Genomic DNA, 20,545 nt, shown 5'->3' on the forward strand with positions numbered 1-20,545 from the left:
GAGGTTTTTCGGAACCGCAAGAGATTCCACTCCCTGAAGTCTAACTTGTTGTCGACCACCAGCAAATAATTATGGCAGTGAATGCCAAATTTCCGGGCAACATCCATGATGCTCACATCCTGCGTGAGAGCGCTGTATCTGGTATCTGACATGGATGCTTGGTGACAAAGGATATGGCCTCGCCATCTTGCTGATGACCCCCCTGCGTGATACCCACACCGAAGCCGAGAAGCAGTACAACAAGAGCCACAGAGCCACTCGCAATATCATCGAGAAAACCATTGGAGTGCTTAAGCAGTGCTTTAGATTTTTTTTTATTTATTTTTTTTTTTTATTTTAAATTTTTCGTTGCCAATCTTTCCAATTCTTTGTCAAATCACAAACGCCAGAGGTCACCTTGCACACATCAAGGATCACTCTGCACCAATGCTCTTAGCCAAAAGGCCGAGAGCCACTGCACCGTTCCTGGAAGTACTGCAATACCAGGTTCGTGCCATGGAGGTGGATAGGTCAGGCCCCCCACACACCTCCGTGGAGGTGGATGGGTCAAGCCACCCCACCCACCTCCTATTTCCAAAAAGCATAGGAGAACCACCTTCCTGATCCAGGGAGAACCACTTTGGGGTCATGGTTACTCCCCTGTCAGGTCAGTTACGCATGATCTTAGCCAAAAGGCCGAGAAGCAGTGCTTTAGATGCCTGGATCACACAGGAGGAGAGCTCCAATACCACCCTGAGCAGGTAGCTCAATTTGTAGTAGTGTGCTCAATGCTGCACAACTTAGCTATCAGGAGGGGACAAGAATTGCCAGAAGTGACTTCCAGTCCACCTCAGGAGAGAGAGGAAGAGGAGGATGAGGAAGTGGATGCGGACATCGGGCCAGACAATCAGGCTGAGGCTGAAACCGTGCCCCTGCCCCCCTCTAGACTGCAGGAAAGGGCCCGTGGTGGCTACATAGCTGCAAGACTCTTATGTCAGCAGATCATAAATGAATGCTTTGCTTGAAAGAATGTTGTTGTTATTGATAAAGCTGCAACACTGCTGGGTGTGCAGGTCATACATCAATGGTGTGCATCACCTTGGTGACAGTTAAAGTTTAAGTTGATTCAAGTTAAGTATAATTATACTCTTTCATGTTAAGGAATTACCAGTGTGTAACGGTGCAGCTATCTGAGACAATGCGCAACAAGGTTATGTTAAATAAAAAACATTTAATCCGACCATTTGTGTGAAATCATAATTATAACTGTAAAAACACTCCACCCCACCGCTGCCCCACAACAAATTTATCACATTTACATCATTTGATTAGTCACCATTTTCAGCAATACATAACACAAATGCAAACCAGCAATGTAGCCCCCGACCCTCCCACCCAAATAGTACCAACGACATAAAAATATGCGGCCATGCACCTCACTTTCTTTTTGTTGCGTATGCAATAACTCAATAGGCTTAGTACTGTGAACTCAATATGGTGCGACCTGACTCTACTTTATTAGCTCTCAAAGTGAGTATTAAACATGGAGGCTTTCTTTATATACAAGGGCTGCACGTACCCATTGGTATTGATACCTCTATGCTCTGAAAACAAAGATATAAGCGGCTTGTGATTGGTTTCAAGCTCGAAACGAAGCCCAAACAGATACTGGTGCATCTTTTTAACTCCATATACGCAGGCTAAAGCTTCTTTCTCTACCATGCCGTAGGCTCTTTCCGCTTTAGACATGTTCCTCGACGCGTATGCAATGGGTTGTCGTTTGCCCGCAACCAACCCCATCTGATGAAGCATCACAGGCCAATACTAAACGCTTGCACAGGTCATAATGTACCAACAATTTGTTGGAACAAAGCAGATTTCTAGCCTTCTCGAAGGCCCTGTCTTGAGATACACCCCAAACCCAGTTGTCGCCTTTTTTGAGCAGCATGTGCAGTGACTCTAATAATGTGCTCAACTTAGGTAAGAAATTACTGAAGTAGTTGAGAAGACCAAGGAACGAACGCAGCTCCGTCACATTCTGGGGTCTGGGTGCATTTTGGATGGCCTCTGTTTTCGAGTCCACAGCTTTGATGCCGTCTGCAACAATCTTCCTTCCCAGGAATTCGACTTCCAATGCCATAAAGACGCAATTTGAACGTTTCAATCTGAGCCTCACTTTGTCCAGATGACATAAAACCTCTTCCAGGCTGTGCAGGTGTTCGGCAGTGTCACGATGTGTGACCAGAATGTCGTCTTGGAACACCATGGTTTTAGAGACGGACTTCAGTAAACTCTCCATGTTTCTCTGAAATATGGTTGCAGCCGAGCGAATTCCGAAAGGACACCTGTTATAAATGAACAGCCTTTTATGCATATTGATGCACGTAAGTTTCTTCATTGATTCGACAAGCTCCTGTGTCATATAGGCCAACGTCAGATCCAATTTGGTGAACAACTTTCTCCCGGCTAGCATTGCAAACAGGTCATCAGCCTTTGGTAACGGGTACTGATCCTGTTTCAAAACTTGGTTGATCGTAACCTTGTAATCTCCACAAATCCTGACAGTGCCATCACTTTTCAGCGCAGGAAAAATGGGACTAGTGCATTCATTAAATTCGACTGGTGAAATGACCCCCTCACTTTGGAGTCTGTCCAGTTCGATTTCGACCTTCTCCCTTATCATGTACGGGACCGCCCGGGCTTTGTGATGGATGGGTCTTGCATCTGAGTCCAGGTGGATCTGCACCTTGGCTCCCGTGAAGTTGCCGATGCCCGGTTCAAACGGCGAGGGAAATTTGTTCAGCACTTGAGCACATGAAGTGTCATCCACCGATGACAAAGCTTTAATATCATTCCAGTTCCACTTTATTTTTTCGAGCCAACTCCTGCCGAACAACGTTGGAATATTGCCTGAAACGAACCGCAGCGATAGAACAAGAACCACCCCATCGTACGACACCTTGACTGCTGCACTGCCAATCACTGGTATGAGCTCTTTGGTGTGTAGGTATGCAATTTTTTATTTACTGGACTCAGCTTGGGTTTCACGGCCTTGATGTCCCGCAGCTTTTCGAAAGTCCTCTAGCTCATAATTGACTGACTCACACCCGTGTCTAATTCCATAGATACCGGCATACCATTCAATTTTACTTCAATCATTATCGGTTGGCTCTTTGCCAGGAACGAATGTACACTATACACTTCCTCCTTGGCTATCTCGGGTTGCATTGCTGGATCCGCTCTGGATCGGTCATCATCATCCACGTGGTGTGTCGCAGCACGTTTGCTGAGTTGCGGACACATCCTCTGAAGTTGCCCCATTTTCGCACAGCCTCTACAAATATACTGCCTGAAATGGCACTGATGAGGCCAATGATTGCCCCTACAACTCCAACAGGGTGAAATCGGATTCATGGCCAATGGCAGACTTCGAGTTGTTACAGGTTTTGCAAACACAGTCAGGTAGACCCTGCCAGGTGCAACTCTGCCAACCGACGACACAATCTGGTGCACAGTACTTGCAGTGGAGTTCCGACACTGCGAGGATATCTGCTTTGCACTATCAACCGTGGTCAGGCAAGCCTGGGCGATCATGATGGCCCTGCTCAGATCCAGCGACTCTGCAGCCAGCAGCTTCCGCAGGACCACCTCGTGGTTCATGCCTATTACAATGACGTCGCGCAGCATGTCTTCCAACGCAGTTCCAAACTTACATGGCCCAGCAAGACGTGTCTCAGTTCGGCAACAAATTCCGCCACGTCCTGGCCCTCAGACCAAACATGCTAGTAAAAGCAATATCTCGAGATAATGATGCCTTCTTTAGGTTTGAGATGGTCCTGAATCAGAGCACACAATTCCTATAGGTCTTTTCCGTTGGACGTGCAGATGAGAGCAGATTCTTTGAGGCTATAGATTTTTGGATCACAAACCGTGAGGAAAACTGTCCTGCACCTAACTGCGTCAGCGTCTTCATCCATCTGGTTGGCCATGAAATACTGGTCGAGGCAATCTGTAAAATCCTCCCAGTCTTCTCCCTCCACGAATCGCTCCAGGATTCCAATGGTGCTCATTTTTTTTTGTGTGTGTGTGAAAGTTCGTATTGTGCCTTGTTGCCAAATGTTTCGTATGCAATAACTCAATAGGCTTAGTATCGTGAACTCAATCAGGTGCGACCTGACTCTACTTTATTAGATCTCAAAATGAGGATTAAACATGGAGGCTTTCTTTATATACAAGGGCTGCACGTGTGTGTCTGTGGCCCAATGACCTCCGACGGTCGCTCCCCCTGGTGGCAGATAAACCCAGACACACATATATTACACCTTCCCCCCCCCCCCCGCCCCCTTCCTGCCGCTTCTCCTCCTCACTTCTACCCTTTCCCCTTCCCCTCCTGACTCCAAGCCGTCTGACCGAGGAGTTCCTCAGGCGCTGCTTCATTGGGGGGAATGACGGCAGAACCGCTGCTTGGACAGATACGGGAGAGGAGGGTCCCGAGGTGGGAACATCTTCCAGGCCCGAAGCAAGATCTTCCTTCTGGCTCTCATGTGTCGTTGGCAATGGGGGTGCAGCACCTTGGGGTGCAGTGCCGTGCTCGGGACCCCCCCACTGGGTGGCCTCTACCACCAGTGTTCCTGGCAATCAGCTCCAAGGCCTCCGCCATTCGCGGCACGCACTCCGTCATGGTGGTGGACATGCTGGCCAGCTGGAGGGATATGCCCCCCATTGTCTTTTGGATCTGCTGACCAATGTCAACACTCCTCCTGGACAAGTGTACCATGTCCCCACTCAGATCTGCCGCTTGTGGAGCAGACCTGCCGCGTTGAACCAACCTGCGCTTGGTCGGTGCCATCCTGGAGACACCTGGGGTGCCCTGCGGCAATGTCCTTGGGCCTGGTACCTCCACGGTGGATGTGGGAATGGCTGCAGGAGCACTAGATGTCATCGGTGTCGAATGGATTATGGATCTTGGCGATGCAGGCTCCTCAAAGTCGGCACTGTCATCTGTTGAGAATGGACCCAGCAGATGCACAGGCGAGAATTGGAGCTCCTCAGCACCAGATGGAGGAGAGTCCGGCGAGTCCGTCCCTGCGCCCCTGGCTTCTGGGCTCGGTGTTCTTGCCTTGGGCCGCGCTGCTGGCTGAGCTGCAAAATATAAATGAGGTTATTAGAGGAGAAGCGGGTGCCTGGGTCAGAAGGTGAGTTCAGCGCTGCACACAGCATATGCACAACAAAAGCAACACCGCTATCAAGATCATCACAGACATCACGTTTCATGACCATCACCAAATTCTGTATTGCAATGATTCTTTTGAGGACATAATTATTGAGAGACGAATTTTAAGATTCATCTATCATATAATATTGGTCGGATATGAGTGGGTGTAGCATCTATTGACTACATCACACAATGGTGTATACTTTACTCATGTGGCATCACATCAGGCTCTGCTGCTGCTTGCGTGGCCGACTGGGGGTGGGTCCCCACTAGTGCCAGCACCCACTCCTCGATGTCGGTGAGGTCGATGGTGACTGGTGGCCCCCCACCTGTTCGCCTCTGCTCGGTCCTATTCCTCAAAAGGTTCTTCTGTAAAAGGTAACAACAGCATGACACGGCATGAGATAATTGCGTGATATCTTTGCTAGGTACTGTCACAGAGACTGATACAACACATAACTGACAGATGTAATCATCATTCTTTACCTAAAGACGTACATCGTGACCGCAGGCTTTGAGTACAACCTTCCCGGCATAAGTGCTCATTACACTTACAATTCCAATTATATAAATATATAAGTACATATAAATAAATGTAATTCTTACTCTGGCAAATCTGACATGGTCGTTCCATCGTTTGTGGCATTGGTTGCCCTCACGCAACTCGTTGGTCGTCGATGAGACCATCTCAGCTATCTCGGCCCATATCTTCTGTTAGGCTTTTGGGGTGGGCTTCCCACGCCTCCCTGGGTCAATTGACCCCAGCGTGACTCGACCTCCTGCATGAGGGAGGCTTTTGCCTCATTCGAGAACCTCCTTGCTCTTTTGCAAATTCCCAAGTGTTCCTCTCCCAGCTCACTGCTTTTGCCAGCGTCCTCATCTCCACTGCGTGCAGGGTCGCCTCCTCCATCCCTGCCATGTTAAATATGGAGGAAGACACAAATAACCTTCCGGAAATACTAGGGGACCGAGTGTCTAGTGAGAAGGAGGAACTGAAGGAAATCCTTATTAGGCGGGAAATTGTATTGGGGAAATTAATGGGATTGAAGGCCGATAAATCCCTGGGGCTTAATAGTCTGCATCCCCGAGTACTTAAGAAAGTAGCCCTAGAAATAGTGGATGCATTGGTGATCATTTTCCAACAGTCTATTGACTCTGGATCAGTTCCTATGGACTGGAGGGTAGCTAATGTAACACCACTTTTTAAAAAAGGAGGGAGAGAAAATGGGGAATTATCGACGGTTAGCCTGACATCAGTAGTGGGGAAAATGTTGGAATCAATTTTTAAAGATGAAAAAGCAGCGCATTTGGAAAGCTGTGACAGGATCGGTCCAAGTCAGCATGGATTTATGAAGGGGAAATCGTGCTTGACAAATCTTCTAGAATTTTTTGAGGATGTAACTAGTAGAGTGGACAAGGGAGAACCAGTGGATGTGGTGTATTTGGACTTTCAAAAGGTTTTTGACAAGGTCCCACACAAAAGATTGGCATGCAAAATTAAAGCACATGGTATTGGGGGTAATGTATTGATGAGGATAGAGAACTGGTTGGCAGACAGGAAGCAGAGAGTCGGCATAAACGGGTCCTTTTCAGAATGGCAGGCAGTGACTAGTGGGGTGCCACAGGGCTCAGTGCTGGGACCCCAGCTATTTACAATATACATCAATGATTTAGATGAAGGAATTGAGTGTAATATCTCCAAGTTTGCAGATGACACTAAACTGGGTGGCAGTGTGAGATGTGAGGAGGATGCTAAGAGGCTGCAGGGTGACTTGGTCAGGTAAGGTGAGTGGGCAAATGCATGGCAGATGCAGTATAATGTGAATAAATGTGAGGTTATCCACTTTGGTGGCAAAAACACGAAGGCAGAATATTATCTGAATGGTGGCAGATTAGGAAAAGGGGAGGTGGAACGTGACCTTGGCGTCATGGTACATCAGTCATTGAAAGTTGGCAGGCAGGTACAGCAGGCGGTGAAGAAGGCAAATGGTATGTTGGCGTTCATAGCGAGGGGTCTTGAGTATAGGAGCAGGGAGGTCTTACTGCAGTTGTACAGGGCCTTGGTGAGGCCTCACCTGGAATATTGTGTTCAGTTTTGGTCTCCTAATCCAAGGAAGGACGTTCTTGTTATTGAGGGAGTGCAGTGAAGGTTCACCAGACCGGGATGGCAGGACTGACATATGAGGAGAGACTGGATTGACTGGGCCTGTATTCACTGGAGTTTCGAAGGATGAGAGGGGATCTCAGAGAAACATATAAAATTCTGTCGAGACTGGACTGGACAGGTTAGATGCAGGATGAATGTTCCCGATGTTGGGGAAGTCCAGAACCAGGGGACATAGTCTAAGGATAAGGGTTAAGCCATTTAGGACTGAGATGAGGAGAAACTTCTTCACTCTGAGCTGTTAACCTGTGGAATTCTTTACCGCAGAGAGTTGCTGATGCCAGTTCATTAGATATATTCAAGAGGGAGTTAGGTATGGCCTTTACGGCTAAAGGGATCAAGGGGTATGGGGAGAAAGCAGGAAAGGGATACGGAGGTGAATGAACAGCCATGATCTTATTGAATGGTGGTGCAGGCTCGATGGGCTGAATGGCCTGCTCCTGCACCTATTTTTTATGTTTCTATGTTTCTATCCAGGTGATCAAAAATAGATCCAGGAGATCACTCTGGCTGTATTAGATTCCACGATGTTCTTACCATTGTGTCTGCGCCATCCAACAAGAGATTATCTAGTCTAATCCCACTTACCAGTTCTAGGTCCTTAACTCTGCAGGTTACGGCACTTCAAGTTCACATCCAAGCACCTTTTAAATGTGGAGAGGGTTTCTGCCTCCACCACTCTTCCAGGCAGTGAGTTCCAGACCCCACAACCCTCTGCGTGAAGAAGCTTCCCCTCAAATCCCCTCTAAACCTTCCACCAACCACCCTAAATCTATGCCCCCTCATAATTGATCCCTCCACCAAGGGAAATAGGCCTTTGCTATCCACTATATCCAGGCCCCTCAAAATTTTGTACACCTCAATGAGGTCTCCCCTCAGCCTCCTCTGTTCCAAGGAGAACAAACCGAGCATATCCAATCTGTCCTCATAGCTAAGATTCTCTATTCTAGGCAGCATCCTAGTAAATCTCCTCTGCACCCTGCCTAGTGCAGTCACGTCCTTCCTATAATACGGCGACCAGAACTGCACGCAGTATTCCAGATGCAGCCTAACCAGTGTATTATACAATTTGAGCATAACCTCCCTGCTCTTGTATTCTGTGCCTAGGCCAATAAAGGCAAGCATTCCGCATGCCTTCTTAACCATCTTATCCACCTGACCTGCTATTTTCAGAGATTTGTGGACAAGCACTCCAAGGTCCCTTCATTCATCTACAGTTCTAAGAGGCCTACCATTTAATGTGTATACCCTTTCCTTATTAGCCCTCCCCAAGTGCATTATCTCACACTTCTCCTAATTAAATGTGATGTGGTGGGGCCAGTGCTTTCACGTGGGCTTAGTGAATGCATTCATTTCATTCGAGCTGGTAAACTTGGCACTCTTCCTCAAGCTAAAGAACTAAGTACTTATTTGTTCTCATGACCTTTGGACTTAGGAGACTGCACTCATTCTGCTGACTGCCTCCTACCATGGACCTTGTGTGGATGTTTCCTTCTAAAGTAGACACCTTCATCAACGTCCAGAGTGTTCTTAGCAAAGGAGGGCAGTTTTGCACTTGCCCCTGGGCACATAGGCATTTTCTTCACCACAGTCTGTCACAACAGCAGCAATATAAAAGCCCTTTAAGAACGGCTGCACGCCAGATTCCCTGCCCACATGTCACAGTGCTTCATATGCATGGGGAAAACACACAGAGAGTATATTACAGTCAGTTAAATAAGCTGACCTCATTGAATCTGATGAGGTCAGCTCACCCACTCCACCAACAGAAGTGTACTTGCCCTTATATGCTGTCATCCATTTTATTCCCAGTTAAATGAACCATAATGGTTTAATGCAATCCTGCACATTCCTATGTTACCACGTTCCTAACACTCTGTATTTAATATTCTGCATTGTCTCTATTGAAATAAGTGGAGAGAAAGACAAGACCCAGCACCTTCAGCCTGAAGTGATGCTTGTGATTGTGAGAGGGCACTTGTGTTAATGACACAAAGGGGGAGTCTTAGTTGATCTAATTATTAACTTTCTTTTGCCATTTATTTTCAGAGAAAGTGTTGTGATTAACCCTGGCAATCTTCTGCAGTGCTATAGACAATTTAATGGCCTGATTTAAAAAAAAACTTTTGCCCTCATCAGAATCAAAAACATTTTACTTTTAAGTGAATTTTTTTTAGTTACAAAAAGTCATTCTGTAAGGAATTTGAGTTAAATACTATTATCTCGCCAACATGGCTGAAGCAAGATGATGAATACATTTATGAATGAATTAACGGTTTTCTCTGAAATATAATGTTGAATCATTAGAACAACAGAATAACAAGTCAGGAATGGATAGGCTTCTCTGCACCATCCCACCCCACACCTTGCTTGTCCATTGTTCTTTCCAAGATCCATTAGTGGACAGCAGTTACCTACTCCGTCCTCTCCCAGCCCGAGTTTCAGAACACGGGGAAAATATGAATTAACAGCGAACTTTTCAAACTTATTTTTAGCATTAAATCAATGAAACTTTTGCAATTGTCTTAAGTAATAATGACAGAGAACCACACTCAGGCTCTATTGTATCCTTAGTATCTTGGGTTAAGAATAGGTACCATGGGCCCAAGTTTCCACCCCCTGTAAAATCGGCGTGCCTCCATGAGGTGCGGCGACTTTCCAGAATAAAAAGGGCGCCGAAAAGTTACTTTGTAATTCTCCGAGCTCCTCAGGACGTCTTCGGCCTCAGCGTAGTGCAGCACAAAGGGTGGGGGGCAGAGCCAGGTCCCGGCGCTGAAAACAGAGCTGGGACCTCTGCACATGCGCACTAGAGTGTGTGCGCATGTGCAGTAGCTCCTCGCAGCCCGAATCTCTGCGACGCTGCGTGGGAGGGGCCCAAAGCACGCCGCCCCTAGCCCTGGCCAAATGGGCTCCCCGGACATTGAAGATGTGCTGAGTTATCGGGACTCGGGCTTCCTAGAAACACCCACACCCAGCATTTTAGCACTCTATCTAGAAATAACATCAGCTCAGAATTTTAAATTTATGGAGAGCATATATTCAAGAACTTTGTGCTAGTGTTTCATTGTCGCTGGGATGATCCGATTAACTGGGAGCCCAAAAAGCAACGTCTGCCTGAGATGTATGGGAGGGAAATCGCTGGTTTCATTGACAGACCGACTGACAAATCACCCGATGGGAAGTAAGTTGGAGGGAGAGCCCACTCACTTGCTGTTGTTGGGAGTTACACAAGCCCATGTTCGGAGTCAGTCTGTGCTCTGTTCAGAAGATGGGCGCTCAGGCCACAGACGACTCTGAGCTGGACTCGGGATCCACGTCTTTGAACATTCTCTAACAACCACAGATTTCGGCAAAGTTAGGAGATGACACTTCAAGACCGCATCCGCAGGAGCGTGCCTAGACTGGGGGAGAAAACGCCCTGCCTTTATTCTGGATTGGTTGGATTTCTAAAAGTGGAATCTTGCAATCTGGAAGCACCAAATTAATAAACACCTAAATTAATAAGCGTCTAGGTACAAAGTACGCCAATTCCGGTGCGTGCTCCAGTCGGCAAGGTAGGACTTCTAATTTTTATTACTTGATTTAATGTCATTTATTGTTATTTAAAAATTTTGATGATTTCTATGCATCTTTATGGTTAAAAGTGAAATGTTTAATGCTTTGTAAAATCCCCCAAATTCCATCTAACTTCCCTTCCCCCCCATCTCTCGCTGCCTGCGCCTAATTTATAAAGTGTAGGCAAGGTTTTTCTGAGCGTTCAAAAATCTACACTTACTCCATTCTAAGTTAGTTTGGAGAAAGTTTTCGCTGCCTAAACTTGCAAAACAGGCGTAAGTGGCTGGTCATGCCCCCTTTTGAAAAAAAAAACTGTTCTAAAATGAAACTATTCTAACTAAATTGGAGCAAACTAAATGTTGAGAATTGCAATTTCTAAGATACTCCATACTAAGCTAGTTGCTCCAAAAAAATAGGAGCAACTCGAGCCGAAGCTTGAGCCCCATAGAACTAATATACAAAATATTTCATGATCTGTGACCTCTAATAGAGCAGGCTGTGCTTGTGTATTTGTAAATTTACTCACAGGCAGCATCTCTCTAATCCTGTTGAATCAGGGACAGGCACATGTCTCAGTACAATGATATGCAGTACCCTGGTATATCCACTACTGCATATAAATAGTCTAATCATTTAACATAAAAGGCAATAACCATTCCAACAAGGAGAAAATATACTGGCATTCTTCCACAACTAAGGTATAGATATAGCCCTCATATAAGAAACCACTTAACCTTCACTGAGCCTGAAAAATTCGATTGGTTGGCGAAATGTTCTATATTTCCTATCAATCCAAACAAAGTGCTGCAACATTTTCTTTCATAAAGGCCCCTTCTCCCTCCCTCCGTCAATACGTCAACAAGGCCATTCACAAAGGCTTACCTCTGGAATGCAGACACCACCTTCTTGAGGTACATAATCCCATCGCAGACTTTCCCCACCACATATCACCATCCACTTCCTTATTCTGTCCCTGCACCTTACACACATCATAACCAGAGGATTCTGTCCTGGAATGGTATGAGGATGAAGTGCAGCATCAGTGGCCATCCCCCACACTAGGATAGTAAAGCTGAACCCAATGCTTGCTGATTCACTTCGACTCTCAGCCAATCTTACATTAGAATTAACTATCTCTCCATCCCACAATCCCAATTAACCTTAGTAAAGGTTTAGGAACATAGGAATAGAAGTAGGTCATTGAGCCCCTCGAGCCTGTTCTGCCATTCAATTGGATCATGGCTGATCTATATCTTAACTCCGTTTACCCGCCTTTTTAACTCCGTTGCCGAACAAAAAGCTATCTATCTCAGTTTTGACATTTTCAATTGACCTAGCTTCAACTCCTTTTTTGGAAAAGAGAGTTCCAGATTCGTACTAACCCTTGTGTGAAGAAGTGTTTCCTGACATCAACCCTGAACAGACTAGCTCTAATTTTAAGGTTATGTCTTGTTGTTCGGGACTCCCCCACCAGAGGAAATTGTTTCTCTCTATCTACCCCATCAAATCATTTAATCATCATAAACACCTTAATTATATCACTCCTTAGTGTTCTATACTCATGGGAATACAACCCTACTCTATACAGCCTGTCCACATAACTTAACCCTTTTAGCCCCGGTATCATTCTGGCGAATCTGAGCAATACCCTCTCCAAGGCTAATGTATCCTCCTGAGATATGGTCCACAGCACTGAACGCAGTACTCCAGATGTGGTCTAACCAGAGCTTTATACAACGGTAGCATAACTTCCACCTAATGTTCCCTCTTATTTTTTTGGGTGCGTGGCCCCTTTAAGGGACTGCGTGGCCAATCACAGTTTCATGCATGTGCAAAACGTTACATTGGAAAGTCGGCCGTGGGCTGCATGGGACCACCAGAGAGGTGTGTGGCCATGTGGGACGTTGCTTCCACCCCTTGAAATGAATGCTAACATTCCGTTTTTAGTGATTTCTGTACATGGACCCCTAAGTCTCTCTGCTCCTCCACAATTCCTAGCTTCTCACCATTTAGAAAATTCTATAATCTACCTTTCTTAGGTACAAAGTGGATGACCTTACACTTCCCCATGTTAAACTCCATCTGCCACAATTTTTCCCACTCACTTAATCTATCAATTTCCCATTGCAACTTTCTTCTCCCATCTACATTATTTCCTGTGCCACCTAACTTGGTTCCATCAGCAAACTTGGATATATGGCTCTCATCATCTAAGTTATTTACAAATATAGTGAAAAGCTGAGGTCCTGGTACAGATCCTTGCGGATCCTGCCAATTGGAGTACATAATCCATTATCCCTACTCTTTGTCTTCTCAACAATTCCCTACCCAAAAGGTTGCCTCCAATTCCATGCACTTCCAGTTTTCCTAACAGTCTCTTGTGTGGAACCTTTTCGAATGCCTTCTGGAAGCCCATATAAATAACATCCATAAACACTCCCATATCTACCATAAAACATTAAAAAAAATAAGAATTAGGAGCAGGAGTAGGCCATATGGCCCCAGAGCCTGCTCCGCGATTCCAATTAGATTATAGCTGATCTTTAACCTCAACTCCACTTTCCTGTCCGATGCCCATATCCCTTAATTCCTCTGGGGTCCAAAAATCTATCTATCTCAGCCTTGAATGTACTCAATGACTCAGCATCCACAGCACTTTGGGGCAATTTGGGGGAATTCCAAAGATTCACAACCCTCTGAGTCAAGAAAATCCTCCTCATTTCAGTCTTAAAAGGCCGGCACCTTATCCTGAGACTACGCCCCTTAGTTCTAGACTCGACAGCCCAGGATAACCCTGTCAATCTCCCTCAGAAGCATATGGGGCCAAAATTGCCCTCCACCCCAAATCGTACGCACAATTCGAATTAAATGATTATTGTCCGCCACAATCCATGGGGCAGAGAATAGAAAGATTTTGCCCTCTTTTCCTCTGAGATTTAGTTGGGGCGGTGTTTCGGGCGGTTGTGGAATGGAAGTGGGTCAGGAGCGGGGTGGAAGGCAGGCGGTGTCATCAACGCGACACGGATGGGCCGCATCGCGCTGATACGTAGCAACGTCCCTTCCATTCAGTTAAAGGGGAGGACTGCTGCGAGCTCTGCAGCCACTTTAGTGGTGCTCACTGGGCCACCAGGGAGGTCCTCGGCCGGGCCAGCGGTCCGGTACCCAAGAGGGGGTGCCGGGCTGCCTGTTGGCGCCCGGCCGAACCCATGGCCGCCATTGTTGGGCCGACTTCAGAGTCGGTTGACAATGAAAATTAAATGGTGGCCATGGCTGAGTGCCCTCCCTTTAAGGGCGGATGCGCCACCCAGCCACTGGCAGCTTCCCGCTGGAAAAAGCTGCCAGGAGCACCGAGCGACGGCTACTCTGCTCTCGTGGACAATTTCCCTCACGGGGCAGAAAGGGTTCACGGCGGATGGTAATCCACCTTCCCCCAGTCAGAAAGGCCTTACCACCCCATTACCGCCTCTTGGACCTTAAGGAGGGGGGCAATTTTGGCCCCTATATATTTCAATGAGATCACCTCTCATTCTTCTAAACTCCAGAGAGTATAGGCCCAATCTACTCAATCTCTTCTCAGAACAACCCCCTCATCCCTGGGATCAATCTAGTGAACCTTTGTTGCACATCCTCTTCAGCAAGTTTATCCTTCTTAAATAAGGAGGCCAAAATTGTGCACGGTAATCCAGGTATGGTCTCACCAGAGCCCTCTACAATTGTAGCAAGACTTCCTTACTCGTGTACTCCAACCCTCTAGCAATAAAGGCCAACAAGCCATTTGCCTTTCTAATTGCTTTCTGTACCTGCATGCTAACTCTCTGGGTTGGAACTTCGGTCATGCCTCAGTTGGGGAGGTGTCCTGGGCGGAGCGATAAATCTTGCACTGGCAAATGGTTTGTGTCTGCCACTGCAAAATTCATCAGCTGGGTCTGGAGTTTGCAGCAGGGCACTAAGGGAGGTGTTGCACCGCACTTTTAGGGCACAAGGCCAGCTGAGCAAAGGAAAATCCTAAGCTAAACAAACAGTAGTGGGGAGCTCGGAGCTCAGTGCGCCATAACAGAGGCCTGAGAGGAAAAGAAAACCTAAAAAGAACCCACCAAAAACATTCCCAATTCATTACTCATGCCACCACAACATAAATCGCAAAAAAAAAAGCAATCACACTTACCTCAGGTTGGCATTACTTACCTCACTGCAGCCGCTACAGCTTGAAATGCCAGCTTTCACAGGCATTCCCACCAGGGCGGGCTACGGGGCACGCTATGGGGCGCTCCGGGTCGGGCGGCAACCAAAAATCGAGCCGGTGTTACAACCAGGGTCGTTGCATACCGGTTCACCTCTCCCGGGCGGTACAGGTCTAATCCCATCAATACCGGCACCAAATGCCCCGGCGGGGTGCTGGAAGCTGGCTGCCCAGGCGCAACTGCTTTCCGCTGCCATTGCTGCCCCTCCGGGACACCAAGAGGAGTGGCAGAAGACTGAATTTCCAGCCCGTGTTTCTTGTACTAGCTCACCCAAATCTCTCTGAACACCAACATTTTATAGTTTCTCACCATATAAAAAATATTCTGTTTTTCTATTTTTCCTACCGAAGTGAATAACCTCACATTTCCCCACATTATACTCCATCTACCACCTTACTGCCCACTCACTTAACCTGTCCATACCTCTTTGTAGGCTCTTTGTGTTTACCTCACATCTTACTTTTCCACCTAGCTTTGTATCATCAGCAAACTTGGATACATTACACTCGGTCCCTTCATCTAAGTCATTAATATAGATTATAAATAGCTGAGGCCCCAGCACTGGTCCTTGCAGCACCGCACTAGTTACAGCCTGCCAACCCAAAAATGTCTCGTTCATCCCTATTCTCTGTTTTCTGTTTGTTAACCAATCTTTTATTCATACTAATACATTACCCCCAACCCCATGTGCCCTTATCTTGTTTAACAACCTTTTATTTGGCACCTTATTGAAAACCCTTTGGAAATCCAAATATACTACATCCACTGGTTCCCCTTTATCTACCCTGCTAGTTACATCCTCAAAAAACTCTAATAAATTTGTCAAACATGATTTCCCTTTCATAAAGCCATGTTGACTCTACCAATCATATTATGATTTTCTAAGTAACTTGTTACCACTTCCTTAGTAATGGATTCCAGCATTTTCCCGACGACTGATGTCAGGCTAACTGGCCTGTAGTTCCTGCTTTTCTCTCTCTCTCCTTTCCTGAATAGCAGGATTACATTTGCTACCTTCCAATCCACTGGAACCTTTCGTGAATCTAGGGAATTTTGGGACATCAAAAAATTCAACTAGGTTAGTTAGATATGACTTTACGTATCCAAATTTGCAACATAGGCCGCGATTTCACCTACCGAGGCAGGATCAGTGTGGCTGAGGTAAGTGGCGAACTGTAATCCCGCTCTTGGCTCCATGCTGACTTCCCCCATGCCTTTCCCGAATTGGGCTTGTTAAGCCCGCCCAGTGAGGTTCTCGGCCAATTAAAAGGAAGCAGGTCTGATGACGTCATTTGATGACGCGTCATCAGTCAGTTTTCTTAAAGGGACCATGCGCAAATTTATTTTGACAATTGTGCTGTCAGTGTTCTGCGGCATTGTTCTGCAACCACTGACAAGCACGGCATAAAGGCGCATGGCTGCAACCAGACTCTCCCGTGACCCCCTCCATATGCTTATGAAGAGAGTCACAGCACGTAGGAAGGTTCCCTTCCCTTCCAATGGGCGGAAGAGACCTCCCCAGGAGACCAACACACCCTGGTTGCACATTGCAGAGGAGGGCACAAGCAGGGACGTCGTCAGGAGGACCTGGGTGCAGTGTCGCAAATGTTTCAATGATCTCAGTAGATCACGAAAGGTTACTGCAATGCCACACTCAACATCATCCTGCTGTGTCTCTCATCACATCCTCATCACTCTGCCTTCCCTACCCAGTCCTGCACATCCTTACTCACACCAACTTATCTTGCACCTCCCTCTCTCCCTATCTATATTATCACATTTCCATCTCACCAACCACTCCTCACAATTACCCTCATCCTTATCCAATCATACCGCCTAACCTGTGTCCTGTGCAGCATCAGGTGATTGCAGAGAAGTTTGGTATTGTTGTTGGTGCTGGTGATGCTGGCATGCCTGGTTATGTTGGTGTTGGGGCTGATCGTGGTGAGATTCTGAGGACCAAGGTAAGATTTTTTCAAGGGCACCGATGCTGCTGGAAGAGATGGCAGCTGAAGTTGAGATGACAGATGCGATCTGTGAATGGTGAGAGAGGTTGTTCCAAGGAGGTGACACTGGATAGAGAGTTTACTCCAAACACTTCCAAACTGCATAAAGCTCAAAAGTGTCTTTGAAATCCTGAAGGCTCCAGCTTCTATGATTGGAAAGTGAACAGCCGGGAAATGGTAGCTTTTCTACCATTTTTTCAGTTGTCACCTGTTCAAAACAATGGAGAGTCATTGAAAGCCCAACATACTTACCTAACGTGATCCCCAAGTGTCAGGAATCTGGTGAAAAAGCTGTAAAAATGATAAAATGCTGTTTAAGTACCTTTAAACACCCTCAACGATGTCAATTGGCTTCCCCACCACTTGGTGTCGGGACTGTAAAGCACAGGCAGACCCAGCACTTGGGAAACTGACGCGGGAGTGGGTTCACAGCTAGCTGTAGATCTGCTGACAATCTTTCATATTTTGACAGCGGACCCATCTCCGAACCCACCCTCTGAGTGCTGGCAAAATCCAGGCCACGGAGTCCATTGGAGTGATTCTCAACTGCAGGCCTTCTGTTTCTCGCCTGAAAAACAGGCACCTGACAGTTGAAAATTGGTGGTCAGGCCTCCTCAGCCGTCCCATTGACACCCAAGGCCCAATTTTCAGGTGGACCTGTAAATGAGCAATCAGCCTGTTTCAGGCAGGAAGCTGCTTAATTATGGAAACCAGTATCCTATGCCGGTGGTGGGACATGGTTTGCAATTTTTCTACATATCCACTATATTGTAATTCCATTTGTACCAGACAGTGAATAATCTAACAAGTGGTCCTTAAAATCTCCCCCCACTACCTCTGATCGGAAAATGCTTGATGATGGCATGGTTTTAAAATGTGGAAAGGTGTTCCATTTCCCAGAATTTATATCCCTCACTTTAAGGAGCACAAATATTCACTAAAATTAGGAGCGAACAGAGCAAAATCACATTACATACATTGCAACCCCTCTTGGCAATGGTGTCCAAGCAGTCATCAAATGCTGCTTTTATTAATGCTGCAAGAATAACACTTGTATTTGATATCTCGTGCTCAGTAGAATAATCACATAAAGCGGAAAATACTGGTGCATGCAAAATAGGATTGCTGGCTGTGTTAAAAGCAGCTCCTAAGTGCCCAAGGCTGGATTATTATCTTAAACACTAATGCCTATTTATTAACTACTTTATTACTATTTGATATTGTTTGGTGAAATTGATGAAAATGTCAGTTTTGAGGAACAAAATATTTTTCCACTTCTCGCACTCAGTGTTGGCATCTACCACTTCCAGAATAGCAATGGTAAGAATGCTCCCTCTGTTGTACCACAAACATGTGCCTTAAAGCTATCCTCATGACCTGTGTTAGTGAAATTACCAGTTTATTATCAAAGTAGGGGTGGCCAGTCTGTGCTATGGATCTGCATACTCTAGGAACTAGATTGAGAAATCACTTCACATAGGAACCTAAAAAGGGAGAGGAGGCTCTCATTCCATAATTTTTGGCATGATTCAAGCACAGGTCCAGGTGAAAGAACATTATGCACCACCACATTGAATCATCCAACTCCAATATTTGTTATTCTGTCCAGCCTGGGGTCCACAGATTGTTTCCTATGATTCCTATGATTCTGCAATGCCATGGATATGTAGGGGACAGTACAAATGATGTGACAAAGCTGGAAAGGGAAATGGAGGTAAAGATGATAGTGTTGTGGAGGATGAAACTGTGTGACATCATATAATTGGTACTTTGTACTCTGTTTCACGATTTCCCCCTCCTGTAAGAAATTAGCAGGAGAATTATATATATTATGAACATAAAGGCATGAGTAAAGATATATGTGGTATTGCATCTATTTCCATCTATTTTCTTCTTTGTATGACTCCTATTCCAGCTTTTACAGGGAACTTTTGTTATCACAGTTCCATGGAAAGCTGCAATTTCAGATACCAAAATCAATTTGTATCAGTAAGGAAATAACAAGCTTTCATTTCTCAGTTTTTCTCATATTATTAGTCCTAAAATTATTCCCTCAAGTTGCTACTAAATCAGCTTCCATTTAACATCAACTGTATTTGTTACATAGAATAGCATACAATATACAGCACAGAAACAGGCCATTCAGCCCAACTGGTCCATTCCGGTGTTCATGTTCCATAGGTGCCTCCTCCCACCCCTCGACATCTAACCCTATCAGAATAACCTTCTATTCCTTTATCCCTCGTGTGTTTATTTAGCTTCCACTTAAAGACATCTATGCTTCACCTCAACTTGTTAAAATAGCACCAATTTCTTTTAATTATTGAAATGCACTTTCTGTATTTTCAAGTTTGTGGCATTTGTTCATTTTTCAGGCTGCTGTCACGATGGTCTTTTGACTTTATTCATACCCACAAAGCTGACTTACTGCTTGCTAGGTAAACAAATACAACTGACTTCAATTTATGGATGTTTCAGTAATTAAAAGGAACTGTGGCATCATTCTTCTCACACTCAGTTCATTTGGGGTAATACTTTATTTTAAAAAATAAAAATCACCACATTTTCAATTTACTATTTAAATAATGTGAAATATTTTTTTATTTGAAGTGTTTGCCTCTTGAATAGTTTAATAGAAATAATTATTTATCGTTTATGAGATTAACTAGCATTCCACTTGAGGTTAATGTTATTCAGTTGGTGACATTGAGAAGCCATAATCCACCAAGCTCACGGGACATATCTTCATGCTGTACCTCTGTCAGGTATATTGCAGAATCCCACCTCTTCCCATTGGCCATTCCTGCATTGAACACTACTCCCTTTACCTCCAGACATTTCATATAATAGTGATAAAAAAAGCAGAAAATGCATAGCCTATCAGCATATGTTTCTTACCTTAGCAAATCGTAAATATAATTAATTTCAAATCAGTACAAATTTTGAATCAAAATATTCTAATGTTCAGTGTTTATCTGTGCTCATTGACTTTACATTCCTTTGACATCAATGTTTTTGTCCAGATCTTTCATCATAACACAGCAGAATACATAAGATCAGAAGCTATAATTTCCTCTTTTACTGATGATGTTTGATGAAAAAGTTATTTTTCTGTTAACTACCCAATGCCTCTCGTGATGATAAATTAACTATTTTTACTGCAGTTTTTATAACAGATATAAGCTTAAAAATTAACTGTGCATGTTTGTTTCAAATTTCTCTGTCTACTATTTCAACTACTGAGCCAGCTATTTAAAAATGTATATGTTTCAGTTAAAACAATGGACAGAGGAATTTGTAATTTCTAGGCTATATGTACTTTTTTTTAACAATTTTGCTCAAGAGCCTGCACATTACTCTGTAGAAATCAATGTTCAGCAGACAT

The 20,545-nt window shown here is 45.2% G+C and overlaps 1 non-coding gene across 1 annotated transcript; it reads right to left on the reverse strand.

Annotated features, from left to right (window-relative positions):
- Positions 1-490: 490 nt before the first annotated feature.
- On the reverse strand, positions 491-687 carry LOC139274387 (U2 spliceosomal RNA). The gene has a single exon (XR_011595459.1). It is a non-coding gene; the product is annotated as a U2 spliceosomal RNA (small nuclear RNA).
- Positions 688-20,545: the final 19,858 nt, after the last annotated feature.

Source organism: Pristiophorus japonicus, chromosome 9 (genome assembly GCF_044704955.1).
Source record: "Pristiophorus japonicus isolate sPriJap1 chromosome 9, sPriJap1.hap1, whole genome shotgun sequence".
Taxonomy (NCBI): domain Eukaryota; kingdom Metazoa; phylum Chordata; class Chondrichthyes; family Pristiophoridae; genus Pristiophorus; species Pristiophorus japonicus.